The 16,671-nt window shown below is 48.7% G+C and overlaps 1 non-coding gene across 1 annotated transcript; it reads right to left on the reverse strand.

Moving 5' to 3' along the window:
• Positions 1-14,201: 14,201 nt before the first annotated feature.
• LOC135033233 (U1 spliceosomal RNA) lies at positions 14,202-14,364 on the reverse strand. Its single transcript, XR_010228638.1, has one exon. It is a non-coding gene; the product is annotated as a U1 spliceosomal RNA (small nuclear RNA).
• Positions 14,365-16,671: the final 2,307 nt, after the last annotated feature.

Below are 16,671 nucleotides of genomic sequence, written 5' to 3' on the forward strand. Positions count from 1 at the left end.
GAAAAAATGGCGCTGGTGAGTGCTGAGGGAGAAGCCCCGCCCCCTCGGCGGCGGGCTTCTGTCCCGCTTAAACTGTACAATTGGCGGGGGCTCATACATATATACAGTGCCCAGCTGTATATATGTTATATTTCTGCCAAAAAGGAGGTTTATATTGCAGCCCAGGGCGCCCCCCCTGCGCCCTGCACCCTTACAGTGACCGGAGTATGTGAGGTGTATGGGAGCAATGGCGCACAGCTGCAGTGCTGTGCGTTACCTCAATGAAGATCATGAAGTCCTCTGCCGCCTCTGAAGTCTTCTTTTCTTCTCATACTCACCCGGCTTCTATCTTCCGGCTCTGCGAGGGGGACGGCGGCGCGGCTCTGGGACGGACGGCGAGGGTGAGATCCTGCGTACCAATCCCTTTGGAGCTAATCCCTTTGGAGCTAATGGTGTCCAGTAGCTTAAGAAGCAGGACCTTGCAACTCGGAGAGTAGGGCTGCTTCTCTCCCCTCAGTCCCTCGATGCAGGGAGTCTGTTGCCAGCAGTGCTCCCTGAAAATTAAAAACCTAACAAAATACTTTCTGTCAGAAAGCTCAGGAGAGCTCCTGAAAAGCACCCAGTCTCCACTGGGCACAGTATCAAACTGAGGTATGGAGGAGGGGCACAGAGGGAGGAGCCAGTGCACACCCAGAACTAAAGTCTTTCTTAAAGTGCCCATGTCTCCTGCGGAGCCGTCTATCCCCATGGTCCTTACGGAGTCCCCAGCATCCTCTAGGACGTTAGAGAAAATAGGATTTTAATACCTACCGGTAAATCCTTTTCTCTTAGTCCGTAGAGGATGCTGGGCACCCGTCCCAGTGCGTACTGTGTCTGCAGTTATTAAATGGCCCTTAACTCCAGAACATTTATGTGGAGACAACTTTCCCGACTTGACCATCTTCCTTGGACGTTTTCCCCCTGTGTGACTGCTCCCCAGCCTCGGAGGGTTGCATCCATGGTCCCTAGGATCAAGTCCTGGATCCCGAACCATCGCCCCTCTAGGAGGTGAGAACTGTGCAGCCACCAATGGAGTGAGATTCTGGTCTTGGAAGACAGGATTATCCTCCGGTGCGTGTGTAGGTGGGATCCGGACCACTTGTCCAACAGGTCCAACTGGAACACTCTGGCATGGAACCAGCCAAACTGAATGGGCTCGTAGGCCGCAACCATCTTACCCAGCAACCAAATGCATTGATGGATTAACACTCTTGCTGGTTTCAGAATTTGTTTGACCAGACTCTGGATCTCCAGAGCCTTTCCACTGGAAGAAAACCTCTTCTGTGTCCAGTATCACTCCCAAAAACAACAACCGCGTCATTGGGACCAACTGCGATTTTGGCAAGTTTAGGAGCCAACAATGTTGTTGAAGAACTGTCAGGGAGAGTGCAATGTTTTGCACTAACTGGTCCCTGGATTTCGCCTTTATCAAAAGATCATCCAAGTACGGGATAATTGTTACTCCTTGCTTGCGATCACCCTGGTAAAAATCCTCGGAGCCATGGACAGACCAAACGGCAATGTCTGAAATTGGTAATGACAATACTGAATTGCAAACCTCAGGTAGCTTGATGCAGAGGCTAAATGGGAACATGTAAGTAGGCATCCTTTATGTCTACCAAAACCATGAAATCTCCTTCCTCCGGACTGGAGATCACTGCACTGAGAGATTCCATCTTGAAATTTAATTTCCTTAGGTAGAAATTGAGGGATTTCAGATTGGTCTGACTGAGCTGTCCGGCTTAGGGACCACGAAGAGGCTTGAATAAAAACCTTCTCCCTGCTGACTAAAGCCGATTTGAACAATCGGTGAGGGGGAACGTCTTGAAACCCCAGTTTGTACCCTTGGGACACTATTTGTAAAACACACAAGTCCATGTCCGAATGAATCCAGAACTGACTGAAGAGTTTTAGACGTGCCCCCACTGGTGCGGGCTCCTGCAAGAGAGCCCCAGCGTCATGCGGTGGATTTGGCAGAAGCAGAGGATGATCTCTGCTCCTGCGATCTTGAAGAGGATGCAGACCTCTTCCCTCTTCTCCTTCCTCTACCTGCAAAGAAAGGGGAATCTTAACTTCTTGCATATCTATTGGGCCGAAATGACTGCATCAGATAATGATGCGTCTTCATCCGTTGGGAGGGAACATAGGGCAAGAAGGTTGACTTACCTGCGGGAGCTGCCGAGATCAAATTAACTAGGCAGTCACCAAACAACGCTTCACCTTCATAGGGAAGAGACTCCCTTTCTTCTTGGAGTCAGCATCAGCATTCTCTTGGTGAATCCACAATGCCCTCCTATCCGAGACTGCCATGAAATTGGCCCGTGAACTCAAGAGTCCTATATCCCTTGCAGTCTCACGTAAGTATGCTGCAGTGTCCTTGATATGATACAACGTAAGGAGTATCCCATCTCTCCAAGGTATCTATATCGGATGACAAGGTATTCGACCAATTCTTGAATACTACTACTCACCCATGCACATGTAATGGCAGGTCTAAGTAATGTACCCTTGGTTACATAACTAGAAATAATGTAGCTTCCTGCATACGATCCGCTGGATTTGTGACAGGGCCCCGTGCAGAACAGGGGGTGACTCCCACTTTATTCTGTCCGCGGCGGGAAATAAATAAACAACCAGAATTCTTTTGGGGATTTGAAACCATCTTGTCGAGCTGGCCCAGACTTTCTCAAACAGAGATGGAGGAACGTTACATCAGCTTTCATTATATATCTATATATACATACATACATATAGACCCCTTTGTCAGGAACAGCAGGGTCTTCAGTGATTTTAATATGTCCTTAATATCCACAATCATGTACTGAATGCTCCTTGCCAATATTGGATCTAATCAGGAAACATTATGGTCGACATAGGAATCAGTATCCGTGTCAGTATCAGTGTGTAGTAACTGGGCAAAATAACATTTTTGCGACCCCGCGGGGCCTGAGGGAAAAGAAACATAGCCATGAACATCACATCTATTCTCTACGTCTGTGTCTGGGACACAGATTTATCCAACCTTACTCTGATATTACTGAAACTTTTACCCAGTCAGTTATTGGTGGTGCCAACAGGGCCACCATCATATGTCTGCATTCCTAATATAGTTTCCTCTTGGGAAAAACATTCAGCCACCAACATGTTGACACACATGTACCAAGTACCCACAGACACATCGGCTTATGGGGGACAGACCGTCAGTAAATCTGTCAGAGGGACACAGAGGATTTTTCAGCTCACAATCCAGCGCCAAAAGTACACAGTCTGGGAAATAATAAACTCTATAGTGATAGACTTGTAATGCTCTAAAGATGTTCTGGTGAGGTGAGGAAGAAGCCCCGCTACTGTAATGGCGCGTATCTGTCCCGCTCAGAAATAATTAATTACGCTAGCGGGGTAAGGACAGTGCCCAGGCACTAATGTCCACTTTTTCCAGCCTTTTGTGAGGAATTTATGCTGCCCAGGGTGCCCCCCCCCGTGCCCTGCACCCTGCAGTGCCTGTGTTTGTGTGGGAGCATGACGCGCAGCGTTCCGCTCGCTGCTCGGTACCTCAGAATGCCATCACTGGAGAAGAAGTCTTCTGTTCTTCTGCTACTCACCTGTCTTCTGACTCTGTAAGGGGGTGACGGCAGGCTGCGGGAGTGTGCATCTAGGCGTACCCAGCGATCAGCACCCTCAGGAGCTAATGGTGTCCTGTCAGCCTGAAGCAGAGCCATTGAACTCACTAGAAGTTGGTCATACTTCTCTCCCCTAAGTCCCACGAAGCAGGGAGACTGTTGCCAGCAGCCTCCCTGAAAATAAAAAAAACAAACAAGTCTTTTCAGAGAAACTCAGTAGAGCTCCCCTGTAGTGCATCCAGTATCACTGCGCACAATACTAAAACTGGAGTCTGGAGGAGGGGCATAGAGGGAGGAGACAGTTCACACCCTTTGAAAGTCTTAAAGTGCCCATGTCTCCTGCAGATCCCGTCTATACCACATGGTTCTTAATGTGACCCCAGCATCATCTAGGACGTATGAGAAAACAAATAACGCACACATGAGGAGGAGAGAACTAAGGAAGCTATAAGGAGAAGAGGGGAGGGAGGGGGGGTTGAAAGGTAAGGTAGTAAAGGCATATTGGATAAACTACAACCTTATACATATTCATTAATGTACCAGTAGTTAGAAGTAGAAGAGCTCTAACAGAAACCACAAAGCTTATCTAAAGCCACACCACACTGGATATGCCCAATCTCATTTGATTTTTGAAGCAAAGCAGTATTGGACTTTGTTAATACATGGATGGGAGACTGCTTGGTAGTATCAGATTCTTTAGGTGTTTTTAAACTACCAACACCATTTTCTTGGTACATTTAATTTTTACATGTATTCTTTTATGTACCAGAAGTTAGAAGTAGAAGAGCTGTAATAAAAACCACCAGCTCATCTACAGCCACAGCACACTGGATTTGCCCAATCTCTCCTGATCATGGAAGCTGAGCAGTGTTGGTCCTGGTTTTAGTACTTGGATGGGAGACCACCAGGAAATACCAGGAGCTGTGTGTATTTTTACAATACTAACACCGTTCTCTTGATGCATTCCATTTTGAAACATTGGGGCAGATCTATTAAGCCTGGTGAACTGATAAAGTGCAAGGTGATAAAGTACCAGCCAGTCAGCTCCTAACTGTCATTTTTCAAACCCAGCCTGTGACATGGCAATTAGGAGCTGATTGGCTGGTACTTTATCACCATGCAAATTATCATTTCACCAGGTTTAATAAATCGTCCGCTTACTCATTTATGTACGAGTAGTTAGACGTAGAAGAACTCTAACAGAAACCACTAAGCTCATCTACAGCCACACCACACTGTATATGCCCAATATCGCCTGATTTTAGGCCTGGTTTGTTCTTGGATGTGAGACCACCTGGGAATACCAGGTGCTGTAGGTAGTTTTATACTACCAACACCGTTCTCTTGATGCATTCTATTTTGAAACTTATTCATTGATGTACCAGTAGTTAGAAGTAGAAGTTAGAAACAGCAAAAATCAAATACAGCCGCATCACACTGGATATGTCCAATCTCATCTGATGTTGGAAGCTAAGCAGTGCTGTGCCTGGTTAGTTTTTGGATTTCAGGTCCTGCCTTCTGGTTTGGCCACGGCACCTCGGAAATTCACCAAGGTCATGGCCGTGATGACGACCCTTCACCATCGGTGGACCAGGGAGGAATCTCTCCTCCCGATAAACATTCTGGAATTGCAGGCAGTGTTCAATTCATTGACACTGGCCCTGCCTCTAGTACAGAACAGGCCTGTTCAAATACAATCGGACAACGCCACCACGGTAGTGTACACAAATCATCAAGGCGGCACTCGAAATTGCATAGCAAAGCTGGAAGTATCAAAAATCCTCAGTTGGGTAGAACGTCATCTGCCAGCAATATCGGCAGTGTTCATTCCCGGAGTCCTCAACTGGGAAGCGGATTTCCTCAGTCGTCAGGATGTTCACGCTGGAGAGTGGAGAGGCCGCAGCAGAAATGTCTGCACTGGTGTCAGTAGGTGACTGAGGCAGGGATGACTGGGAGATAGTGGGTGACTGAAGCATGTATGAGTGGGAGATAGTGGGTGACTGAGGCCGGGGTGACTGGGAGATAGTCAGTGACTAAGGCAGGGGTGATAGGGATATAGTGGATGACTGTGGCAGGGGTGACAGGGACAGTAGGAGACTGAGGCAGGGGTGACAGGGATAGTGGGTGACTGAGGCAGGGGTGACAGAGATAGTGGGTGACTAAAGCAGGGGTGACTGGTATAGTGGGTGACTAAAGCAGGGGTGACTGGTATAGTGGGTGACTGAGGCAGGGGTCGCAGGTATAGTGGTTAACTGAGGCAGCGGTGACTGGGAGATAGTGGGTAACTGGGGCAGGGGTGACAGGGAAAGTGTGTGACTCAGGCAGGGGTGATAGGGAGATAGTGGGCAGCAGATCACTGCCTTGCTGACAGCAGCACATCCCTGCTTCACTGGCAGCAGCAGATCCCTGCCTCACTGGCAGCAGCAGATCCCTGCCTCACTGGCAGCAGCAGATCCCTGCCTCACTGGCAGCAGCAGATCCCTGCCTCACTGGCAGCAGCAGATCCCTGCCTCACTGGCAGCAGCAGATCCCTGCCTTACTGACAGCAGTATATAGGGCCTAATTCAGACCTGATCTCTGCTGTGCATATTCACACAACAGGAGATCAGGTCTGAAGTGTGTGTGTGTGTGCTGGTGCCGCAGTGCACCGGCACATGCCAGAGATGCGATCAGCATCTCTGCCCAGTGAGCGCCTCTGCCAACACATACTTATCTTGCATATGAGATCTCTTGATCATAAAGATAGTTCTCACAGGGTGAGGTTCATCCATTACATTTTAAAGTAGGAAAGTACAAATTACATATTCAAATTACATATATGTGCTGGATTCAAATGTTTTCCCCCCTTCCTTTCTCAATTGTGCCCATCAGCAGCTATTCTAATGTTGCTGCCAATGGGTGTGACACATTCATTTCTTCTGTGGGGTACACTGGACTCCACAAGGATTCACATTGGGGTGTAGAGTAGGATCTTGATCTGAGGCACCAACAGGCTCAAAGCTTTTGACTGTTCCCAAGATGCTCAGCGCCCCCTGCTCTATAACCTCGCTTCCATGAACAGGGAGCTCAGTTTGTAGTTGGTGCCTTCAGTAGCAGGCCACTTAACAGGGGGCTGCCTCAGGCAGCCTATTCTTAGCTATTAATTTTGACAAGAAAAGAAGAACTTTTTTTATAAGAATCTACAAGGGCTGCAGCAGGCTAGGTCTAATAGACATCTTTACTGCAGCTCCATCACTCCCAGCGGCGCAGTATACTCCCGTGCCCTGGTTGCTGGGTCACTGCAGCGGAGGCTCCGGTTTCTTCCTAAGGTCAGTCACACACACACCGCCCTCCGGGATCACGAGGCCGCTGATGAAAGGGAGGTAAGGGGCTTCGGTGCCCACACTATACCGAGATCCAGCGTGGCTGTAGGGGGCGGGCCGTGTGCGCACTGGCGTGGACACTGATTACTGGGCAGCTGCTCCACTAGCCACCAGGGACAGTTAAGGAGCACAGCTCTGGGGGTTTTTCTCCTATATTAACCCCATTTTGTACTACCTGCAGTGCATTGTGATAGGTAATAGAGCCTGATTCAGGTTGGATTGTAATCGCAATAAGCAATCCAACTGCAAAAATTGCTAAGAGCATACGCATGCGCCTGCATTTTCTGTGGCACCCCGCAGATAATGCGATCACCTCTGACTGTCAATCGGTGCGGGGGGGGGGGGGGTCAGCAACAATCCATTTCAAAGTCGGAGATGGAGCGGTGCAGGGGCAGGGCTACAAAATGGGGTCGGCAACGGAGAAACAGGAGGCGTGGTCAGAGCGGCTGCATGACATCACATGCAGCCGCTGCGATAACAAAAATGGTGGCGGCTTCCTGCGCACACGTACAGTCTGCACCAACAGGAGGCTAACCCATTTTTTATGATCACGCTGAACTGCACTGAGACTGCAATTTCAGCGTGGTCAAGAAGGGAGGCGGCATGCTGGGTGGCCATGCCCTGTGATGGGTGGCCCCAGCATGCGAACCAAAGGATTGCAAATTCTGTTACTTAGCAGAATTTGCAATCCTTACTGAATTAGGCCCATTGATTACAAAATTGTAAACAATATTTGAAGTTTTTCTTCAGGGACTAACACAAAAGATGCTTGGGGCTACTAACACATGGGTAAGCCACGTAAAGCTTCCCATGGGTCAGTGGCATCACAACAGGGTTGCGGCACACACCCGAGTGTCACCCGCCAAGGGGGGTGACACCAAAGTGCCGGCTCTTCTTCAGTGACAGAATATGGGTGTTTCACTGTGACATTACGTGCAACACCCAGTTTCTGTCACTGTGCAGGAGCCAGCACCACTCACACACTAGTCCCCGGGTGCAGCCCCCAACCCCCGGGATACCCGGAGCAACAAAATGGTGATTCAGGCCACGCCCCTACCTATGAGACCATGCCTCCTTTTTACCATTGCGCTGCTTATCTGCGCGCACTGCATTACAATCTCCTTCGCCACCTCTCTGGGTGTCACCAGTGATAGTGACACCTCTGCCATGCTTGTAGCAGCTGGTCCTAAGATCTACGCCTCCAGCCCTGAGTGTTTGCCCATGTGACTTGTTGATCATCATAGCGAAGCAGATGCTTACAGAAAACTGCAGGGGCTTAGATTGAAAAGAAAAACATTGATGAACCCATCATTTCAGCGACAGGGTCTGCCACACGACTGACTGAAATGACTGGTTGGTTTGTGCCCCCACCAAAAAAGAATCAATCAATCAATCTCTCCTTGCACAAACATCATCCTCCGATTCCTCACCCCTTTCACGGTGTACATCCCCCTCCTCACAGATTATTAATTCGTCCCCACTGGAATCCACCATCTCAGATCCCTGTGTACTTTCTGGAGGCAATTGCTGGTGAATGTCTCCACGGAGGAATTGATTATAATTCATTTTGATGATCATCATCTTCTCCACATTTTCTGGAAGTAAACTCGTACGCCGATTGCTGACAAGGTGAGCGGCTGCACTAAACACTCTTTTGGAGTACACACTGGAGGCAGGGCAACTTAGGTAGAATAAAGCCAGTTTGTGCAAGGGCCTCCAAATTGCCTCTTTTTCCTGCCAGTATACATACTGACGTGCCTACCTGGATGCAGTCACTCATATAATTCTCCACCATTCTTTCAAAGGTGACAGAATCATATGCAGTGACAGTAGACGACATGTCAGTAATCGTTGCCAGGTCCTTCAGTCCGGACCAGATGTCAGCACTCACTCCAGACTGCCCTGCATCACCGCCAGCGGGTGGGCTCGGAATTCTTAGCCTTTTCCTCGCACCCCCACTTGCAGGAGAATGTGAAGGAGGAGCTGTTGACGGGTCACGTTCCGCTTGACTTGACAATTTTCTCACCAGCAGGTCTTTGAACCTCTGCAGACTTGTGTCTGCCGGAAAGAGAGATACAATGTAGGTTTTAAATCTAGGATCGAGCACGGTGGCCAAAATGTATTGCTCTGATTTCAACAGATTGAATCCTGGTTAAGTGAATTAAGGGCTCCATCCACAAGTCCCACATGCCTAGTGGAATCGCTCTGTTTTAGCTCCTCCTTCAATGTCTCCAGCTTCTTCTGCAAAAGCCTGATGAGGGGAATGACCTGACTCAGGCTGGCAGTGTCTGAACTGACTTCACGTGTGGCAAGTTCAAAGGGTTGCAGAACCTTGCACAACGTTGAAATCATTCTCCACTGCGCTTGAGTCAGGTGCATTCCCCCTCCTTTGCCTATTTAGTGGGCAGATGTATAGGCTTGAATGGCCTTTTGCTGCTCCTCCATCCTCTGAAGCATATAGAGGGTTGAATTCCACCTCATTACCACCTCTTGCTTCAGATGATGGCAGGACAGGTTCAGGAATGTTTGGTGGTGCTCCAGTCTTCGACATGCGGTGGCTGAAGGCAGAAAGTGGCCCGCAATTCTTCGGGCCACCGACAGCATCTCTTGCACGCCCCTGTCGTTTTTTAAATAATTCTGCACCACCAAATTAAATGTATGTGCAAAACATGGGACGTGCTGGAATTTGCCCAGATGTAATGCACGCACAATATTGGTGGCGTTGTCCGATGTCACAAATCCCCAGGAGAGTCCAATTGGGGTAAGCCATTCTGCGATGATGTTCCTCAGTTTCCGTAAGAGGTTGTCAGCTGTGTGCCTCTTATGGAAAGCGGTGATACAAAGCGTAGCCTGCCTAGGAACGAGTTGGCAATTGCGAGATGCTGCTACTGGTGCCGCCGCTGCTGTTCTTGCTGCGGGGGGCAATACATCTACCCAGTGGGCTGTCACAGTCATATAGTCCTGAGTCTGCCCTGCTCCACTTAACCACAGACAAGTGGACCTTGGGTACAACTGCATTTTTTAGGACACTGGTGACTCTTTTTCTGAAGTCTGTGTACATTTTCGGTATCGCCTGCCTAGAGAAATGGAACCTAGAGGGTATTTGGTACCGGGGACACAGTACCTCAATCAAGTCTCTAGTTGCCTCTAAATTAACGATGGATACCGGAACCACGTTTCTCACCACCCAGGCTGACAAGACCTGAGTTATCCGCTTTGCAGCAGGATGACTGCTGTGATATTTCATCTTCCTCGCAAAGGACTGTTGGACAGTCAATTGCTTACTGGAAGTAGTACAAGTGGTCTTCCGACTTCCCCTCTGGGATGACGAACGACTCCCAGCAGCAACAACAGCAGCGCCAGCAGCAGTAGGCGTTACACTCAAGGATGCATCGGAGGAATCCCAGGCAGGAGAGGACTCGTCAGACTTGCCAGTGACATGGCCTGCAGGACTATTGGCTCTCCTGTCTAAGGAGGAAATTGACACTGAGGGAGTTGGTGGTGTGGTTTGCAGGAGCTTGGTTACAAGAGGGAGGGATTTAGTGGTCAGTGGACTGCTTCCGCTGTCATCCAAAGTTTTTGAACTTGTCACTGACTTATGATGAATGCGCTGCAGGTGTCGTATAAGGGAGGATGTTCCGAGGTGGTTAACGTCCTTATCCCTACTTATTACAGCTTGACAAAGGCAACACACGGCTTGACACCTGTTGTCTGCATTTGTGTACAGGATGCATACCTTCATGTCCCCATTTATCCACCTCATCAGGCGTACCTCAGATTTGCGGTACAGGACTGTCATTGCCAATTTCAGACGTTGCTGTTTGGTCTCTCCATGGCCCTGAGAATTTTCACCAAGGTAATGGCGGAAATGATGGTGCTCCTGTGCAAGCAAGGTGTCACAATTATCCCGTACTTGGGCGATCTCATAAAAGCGAGATCAAGAGAGCAGTTGCTGAACCGCGTATCACTTTCACTGAAAGTGTTACAGCAACACGGCTGGATTCTCAATATCCCGAAGTCGCAGTTGATTCCTACTACTCGTCTGTCTTTCTTGGGCATGATTCTGGACACGGACCAGAAGAGGGTTTATCTCCTGATAGAAAAGGCCCAGGAACTCATGACTCTTGTCAGGAACCTATTGAAACCAAAACTTGTGTCAGTGCATCACTGCACTCGAGTCCTGGGAAAGATGGTGGCATCATACGAGGCCATTCCATTCGGCAGGTTCCATGCGAGGACTTTCCAATGGGACCTACTGGACAAGTGGTCCGGGTCACATTTACAGATGCATTGGTTGATCACCCTGTCCCCCAGGGTCAGGGTATCACTCCTGTGGTGGCTGCAGAGTGCTCACCTTCTCGAGGGATGCAGATTCAGCATTCAGGGCTGGATCCTGGTGACCACAGACGCAAGCCTCCAAGGTTGGGGAGCAGTCACACAGGGAAGAAATTTCCAAGGTCTTTGGTCAAGTCAAGAGACTTGTCTTCACATCAACATATACAATGCCCTACGTCAAGCGGAGACCTTACTTTGCGACCAACCGGTTCTGATCCAGTCAGACAACGTCACCGCAGTGGCTCATGTAAACCGCCAAGGAGCAGAGTGGCGATGGCACAAGCCACCAGAATTCTTCGCTGGGTGGAGAATCAGGCAAGCGCACTGTCAGCAGTGTTCATTCCGAGAGTGGACAACTAGGAAGCAGACTTCCTCAGCAGACACGACCTACATCCGGGAGAGTGGGGACTTCATCAGGAAGTCTTTGCACAGATTACAAGTCGGTGGGAACTGCCACAGATAGACATGATGCCGTCCCGGCTCAACAAAAAGCTACAGAGGTATTGCGCAAGGTCAAGAGACCCTCAGGCAGTAGCTGTAGACGCCCTAGTGACACCGTGGGTGTTCCGGTCGGTCTATGCATTTCCTCCTCTTCCTCTCATACCCAAGGTGTTGAGGATAATAAGACAAAGAAAAGTGAGAACAATCCTCATTGTTCCAGATTGGCCACAGAGGACCTGGTATCCGGATCTGCAGGAAATGCTCACAGAAGATCTGTGGCCTCTCCCTCTAAGACAGGACCTGTTGCATCAGGGGCCCTGTCTGTTCGAAGACTTACCGCGGCTGCGTTTGACGGCATGGCGGTTGAATGCCGGATCCTAGCATTCCGGTTGAGGTCATCCCTACGCTGATAAAGGCTAGGAAGGATGTAACGTTAAAACATTACACCGTATATGGCGAAATTATGTTTCTTGGTGTGAGGCCAGGAATGCTCCTACGGAAGAATTCCATCTGGGCCGTTTCCTTCACTTCCTACAAACTGGAGTGAATTTGGGCCTACAATTAGGCTCTATTAAGGTCCAGATTTCGGCCTTATCCATTTTCTTCCAAAAAGAATTGGCTTCTCCTCCATAAGTTCAGACTTTTGTAAAAGGAGTGCTGCATATTCAGCCTCCTTTTGTGCCTCCGGTGGCACCTTGGGACCTTAACGTGGTGTTAAGTTTTCTAAAATCACACTGGTTTGAACCACTTAAAACAGTGGAGTTAAATTATCTCACGTGGAAGGTGGTCATGTTATTAACCTTGGCTTCGGCTAGGCGAGTGTCGGAATTAGCGGCTTTGTCACATAAAAGCCCATATTTGGTATTCCATGTGGATAGAGCGGAATTGCGGACCCGTCCTCAATTCCTACCAAAAGTGGTCTCATCTTTTCATATGAACCAACCTATTGTGGTGCCTGTGGCTACGCGTGACTTGGAGGATTCCGAGTTACTTGATGTGGTCAGGGCTTTGAAAATTTACGTGGCCAGGACGGCTAGAGTCAGGAAAACTGAAGCGCTGTTTGTCCTGTATGCAACCAACAAGATTGGTGCCCCTGCTTCAAAGCAGGCTATTGCTCGCCGGATTTGTAACACGATTCAGCAAGCGCATTCTATGGCTGGATTGCAGTTACTGAAATCGGTCAAGGCCCATTCCACGAGGAAAGTGGGCTCTTCTTGGGCGGCTGCCCGAGGGGTCTCGGCACTACAGCTGTGTCAAGCTGCTACTTGGTCGGGTTCAAACACCTTTGCAAAATACTATAAGTTTGATACCCTGGCTGAGGAGGAACTCATGTTTGCTCAATCGGTGCTGCAGAGTCATCCGCACTCTCCCGCCCGTTTTGGAGCATTGGTATAATCCCCATGGTCCTTACGGAGTCCCCAGCATCCTCTAGGACGTTAGAGAAAATAAGATTTTAAACCTACCGGTAAATCTTTTTCTCGTAGTCCGTAGAGGATGCTGGGTGCCCGTCTCAAGTGCGGACTACTTCTGCAATACTTGTATATAGTTATTGCTTCAATAAGGGTTATGTTATAGTTGCATCGGTCCTGCACTGATGCTATGTTGTTTTTTCATACTGATAACTGGGTAGTTTATCACAAGTTATACGGTGTGATTGGTGTGGCTGGTATGAATCTTGCCCTGGATTAACAAAATCCTTTCCTCATACTGTCCGTCTCCTCTGGGCACAGTTTCTCTAACTGTGGCATAGAGGGAGGAGCCAGTGCACACCCAGAACTAAAGTCTTTCTTAAAGTGCCCATGTCTCCTGTGGAGCCCGTCTATCCCCATGGTCCTTACGGAGTCCCCAGCATCCTCTACGGACTACGAGAAAAAGATTTACCGGTAGGTTTAAAATCTTATTTTCTACTGTATTCTTTTCTATCCTAGTTTATTACGACCAACTCTCATCCAAGGAGTTGGATATTCTACTACCTGCATGCAATTTAAATTGCTTAAATTGTTTATATGGTTGATTTGTCCTTCACAATCCATAATCTGCAACTTGGATGGTTTTGTGTCATTGAAAATCTTATAATAAAAATGTATATATATATTAAAAAAAAAAAAAAAAGTTATAAGACATATGCATTCAATATTTGAAGAAACAAAATAAAATAAAGCTATCTATTGGGTTTCACTAACAAGCACATTGGAAGACTTGACTACTGTTAAAAGACATGTATTACATGGTATAGAGCCACAAACCACAATGTAGTAAAATAAAAACAAACTTACATGTGCTAGAGCTGGGGAGGGTCGCTGCTCGGGCAGCCCCCTGTCAAGTGAAGGAGATCCAACTGAGGCAGCACAAGGGAACTCTCGAAAGAAGAACAAGGCTAAAGGAAAATCTGAGACAAAGAAATCTGACTTTTACCAGAGCTGACCAGAGGAAGCACAAACACAGTCCCCCACTACCACAAATAATGCAGTCGAGTTTCCCACATTTGTGGAAATAACAGGGGTCAGCATACCCAGAATGCAATGAATGAACCTCACCCTGGGAGAACAATCTTCATGACCATGGTATCTCCTATGCAAAATAAGTATGATTTGGGATAGGGCTGGGGAGGGCCGCTGCTCAGGCACATCTCTGTCAAGTAAAGGAGATTCAACTGAGGCAGCACAAGGGAACTCATCATGCATAGGACACCACAAATAGGTTGAACTCGATGGACAATTGTCTTTTTTCAACCTAAGATACTATGTTACTATGTTACTATGTAATATTTGAAGAAACAAAATAAAATAAAGCTATGTATTGGGTTTCACTAACAAGCACATTGGAAGACTTGACTACTGTTAAAAGACATGCATTACATGGTATAGAGCCACAAACCACAATGTAGTAAAATAAAAACAAACTTACATGTGTATCAAACCTATGTGAGGCTTACATTGATAGTGCAAGATCAACACTCTATCAACTGTGCAAACTAGACTGCACATAAATGCCATAAAATTTATCTGAGATTTTAGTAAATAAGGCCCGTTGCTGTCCGGGTCACGCAGCCGTCACGGCCCGCCCCCATACGGTCCGGTCATGTCTGCGTTGTCCGGACTGTGCCCCCAAAATGGTGGCACAACGCCGCTGGCCCGACTCCTCCTGCCCAGTGACCGCCTATGCCTGTCAATCAGGCAGAGGCGCTCACTGGGCAGAGATGCTGATCGCATCTCTGGCATGTGCCGGTGCACTGCGGCACCAGCACACACGCACTTCAGACCTGATCTCCTGTTGTGTGAATATGCACAGTAGGGATCAGGTCTGAATTAGGCCCTATATACAGCTGTCAGTAAGGCAGGGATGTGCTGCTGCCAGTGAGGCAGGGATGTGCTGCTGGTAGTGAAGCAGTGATGTGCTGCTGTCAGCGAAGCAGTGCTGTGCTGCTGTCAGCGAGGCAGAAATGTGCTGCTGTCAGCGAGGCAGAAATGTGCTGCTGTCAGCGAGGCAGGGATGTGCTGCTGTCATTGAAGCAGGAATGTGCTGCTGCAGTGAGGCAGAGATATGCTGCCCACTATCTCCCTGTCACCCCTGCCTGAGTCACACACTTTCCCTGTCACCCCTGCCTCAGTTACCCACTATCTCCCAGTCACCGCTGCCTCAGTCAACCACTATACCTGCGATCCCTGCCTCAGTCACCCACTATACCAGTCACCCCTGCTTTAGTCACCCACTGTCACCCTATCACCCCTGCTTCAGTCACCCACTATCCCTGTCAACCCTGCCTCAGTCACCCACTATCTCACAGTCACCCCTGCCTCAGTCAGCCACTATCCCTGTCACCCCTGCCTCAGTCTCTTACTGTCCCTGTCACCCCTGCCACAATCATCCACTATCTCCCTATCACCCCTGCCTTAGTCATTTATTATCCCTGTCACCCACTTTCTTCCCATACTTACCCAACCCCTTCCTATCACCCCTCCCTCAGTTAACCACTATCTCCCTGTCACCCACTATCTCCCAGTCACCCCGGCCTCAGTCACCCACTATCTCCCACTCATACATGCTTCAGTCACCCACTATCTCCCAGTCATCCCTGCCTCAGTCACCTACTGACACCAGTGCAGACATTTCTGCTGCGGCCTCTCCACTCTCCAGCGTGAACGTCCTGACGACTGAGGAAATCCGCTTCCCAGTTGAGGACTCCGGGAATGAACACTGCCGATATTGCTGTCAGATGACATTCTACCCAACGGAGGATTTTTGATACTTCCAGCTTTGCCATGCAGTTTCGAGTGCCGCCTAGTTTCGAGTGCCGCCTTGATGATTTGTGTACACTACCGTGGTGGCGTTGTCAGATTGTACTTGAACAGGCCTGTTCTGTACTAGAGGCAGGGCCAGTGTCAATTAATTGAATACTGCCTGCAATTCCAGAATGTATATCAGGAGGAGAGATTCCTCCCTGGTTCACCGACCCTGGAGAAAGTGTTGCTCCACACTGGAGCCTTACGTGTAGCTTGCACCAGTTGTTATAACACGGGAGAGTCATTGGACCCTTATACCAGCCTTATTTGCACCCCCAAAATATACCATCATCTAGCGGTAATATCCGTGGACTAAACGGAGATCGGGAGAACACAACCGTGACTGTGGTGTCTGCATACGGCACTTGGAGGCGTGGACTCATAGAGCTTGGAAGTCGGGTAATTATTCAGCACAGCAGGCGCCAGTGAAGCGCCGTTCCCGCAGCCCGAGACCGTCTCTTCTGTCATTGGACTCTCCCGTGTTATAACAACTGGTGCAAGCTACACGTAAGGCTCCAGTGTGGAGCGGTTATTTTGCACAATATCATCTCCTTTGCCAAGTGGCAGCATATTGAGGAATTCCAATATATAACAACTTATAAATATGTTATC

This window comes from Pseudophryne corroboree, unplaced genomic scaffold (assembly GCF_028390025.1).
Source record: "Pseudophryne corroboree isolate aPseCor3 unplaced genomic scaffold, aPseCor3.hap2 scaffold_568, whole genome shotgun sequence".
NCBI lineage: Eukaryota > Metazoa > Chordata > Amphibia > Anura > Myobatrachidae > Pseudophryne > Pseudophryne corroboree.